Source organism: Cyprinus carpio, chromosome B17, assembly GCF_018340385.1.
Source record: "Cyprinus carpio isolate SPL01 chromosome B17, ASM1834038v1, whole genome shotgun sequence".
NCBI lineage: Eukaryota > Metazoa > Chordata > Actinopteri > Cypriniformes > Cyprinidae > Cyprinus > Cyprinus carpio.
In genome coordinates, this window is record NC_056613.1 from 5,659,366 (window position 1) to 5,661,703 (window position 2,338).

Below are 2,338 nucleotides of genomic sequence, written 5' to 3' on the forward strand. Positions count from 1 at the left end.
AAGCAGCATTAAGCAGTGTGTGTAAAGACCAGGATGATTCAGTGGTGTTAACAAGCCACCAACAGAAGGCGACCAATTACCAGTAGAAACCCGCAGGGACCATTAGAGTTTCCAAATTCTGTGAGTTTCTATTGTTTGTTTGTTTTTTTCAGCAGGGCAGAATGCTTCGATGACCTGAAATAGTGCATGAAGCAATCTCTTGTGACGCGCGCCAGTGAATGCGCAGTGATTTGCGCGCTTGATCCGGTTGAAGATCAGAGGGTTAGCGCCGTCTGGTGTCTTCAGATGATCGACTGACGCTCTGCGGCTCAATCACTTGTTCAGATCATAGGAACTTTCGCAGCGCGTCGGGGAGTCATTCGCGAGCGTCCGTGCGCTGCTACAGCTCCTGAAGTGGACTAACGGAACATCTGAAGCCAGTTTTAACGTTAATAGAAGACGCTTTGATCTTAAAGCGCACTTGTTTGCGCTGCGCTCCGTTCCGCGACGGAATGGCATTTCGGAATATGAGTGATGCGCCTCGGTGTATCCCAGCGTGTGTTTGGAGGCGGAGTGACTGACTGACATTCATTCATCATATAAAAGGGAAGTTGAGCCGCTGAACACCAGAAACTCTTCTGGGATCGATCATGAATGCGGCGAAGGCGCTGAAAAACGCGCTGGCGTGTTTGGTGATCCTGCCGCGTTTTCTCGTCGCCGCGTTCATGCTGTGGTGTCTTGATTTTCTGTGCGTGAGGAAAAGAGTTTTATTCCATCTGAGGAGTGAGGAGCAGGAGGAGGAGGAGGAAGACCCTCCGCTGTGCATCTCCGACAACAGCCGCATGTTCAGCTGGGAGTCGCTCAAAGCGGTTTTCCACGGACACAAGCTGGACTGGATGAAGTCCGCGCGTCTCGGCCGCGACGCGCCCAACAGCGAAGTGGTTCCGCTCGCGGATCCGACGCGCAGACGCGTGCTGGACTTCGCTTGCGCTCAGAGGCCGCTGGTGCTCAATTTCGGAAGCTGCAGCTGACCGCCGTTCATGACGCGTCTGAAGGCGTTCCAGCGGCTCGTGCTCCAGTACGCGGACGTCGCCGACGCGCTGGTGATTTACATCGAGGAGGCGCATCCCTCCGACGGCTGGGTCAGTTCTGACGCTCCGTATCAGATCCGCAAGCACCGGAGTCTGGAGGAGAGGCTGCGCGCGGCGCGGCTGATGGCGCGGGAGGCGCCGGGCGTCGCGATAGTCGCCGACAGCATGGAGAACTCGTGCAACAGCGCGTACGGAGCTTATTTCGACAGACTCTACATCGTCCAGGACGGGAAGGTGGTGTATCAGGGCGGCAGAGGACCGGAGGGGTACCGGATCTCCGAGCTCCGGAACTGGCTGGATCAGTACCGCACGCGGCTGCGCGACGCCGTGATTCGCGTGTAAACTGACGCTACTTTTATGTTTCCATCCACCTGTTTTTATAGTATATATACGGATGGAAACGCCAAGATGCTCATGAATTCTAAAGATGCGCATAAAAAACGTATTGGTTGGGTAGGATAGACTTTACGCATATAAACTACGATGAAAGCACTGAATAAATGATAAAGTCATGTGAGTTCGCGCTATGAGACGGATAACTGGACTAACAGCGCACCGATCTCCTTCACAGCTTCTGAAATGAAAAGCCTGAGCAAAGTCTGTGGTCAAAGTATTTCTGTAGAACGGTCTTAAAGGACTGCGTTCCCAAACAGCAGCATCCACCTCTGAAAGCACTGACAGCATTTAGTGTGTTTCTTCTGCTCGCTTTGAGACACAAGTCCTTCATCATATATGAACATTATTATATTCAGTGGCTTCAACTACTGTTCTCAGTTTATCAGGAAGTGATGATTTTATTCTCTCTGACTCGTTGGATGGAAACAGTGCTTTATTCGCAAATGTTTTATGCGATGTTCCAGTTTTGTGCAGAAGTTAAATTCGACTCTTTGGATGGATACATTTTTTTGTTCTGTGTGAGTATTTGGGTGGGTGAAGTCTGTAAATAAGGCTTGGTTTCCCCTGACGAATGAAGCCTGCGCATAATGTGAAGATTTAAATGTGAAATGCATTTCTGTTGCTCTGGCTGAATCTAAATTCTGATTTGGAAAGAAATCGGTCACACTGAGTAAATTCGTTCATTCAGAGACGTGCGCGTTTATTGCTTGGACGGAGTTTGGTCACCTCCAAGTGTCCAAATACACGTGCAGAGTCCAGATGAGATAAACTTCACTCTCTTTAACTCAGTGCTGTTGAACTGAATATACAAATCCAACGATCTGCTAAAATAACCTCGAGTGAAATAATAAGAGAGCGCGCTTTATCTGTCA

General features: G+C 50.0%; 1 pseudogene; it reads left to right on the plus strand.

The window, feature by feature from the left end:
- Window positions 1-291: 291 nt before the first annotated feature.
- On the plus strand, window positions 292-1,956 carry LOC122140281 (annotated as a pseudogene).
- Window positions 1,957-2,338: the final 382 nt, after the last annotated feature.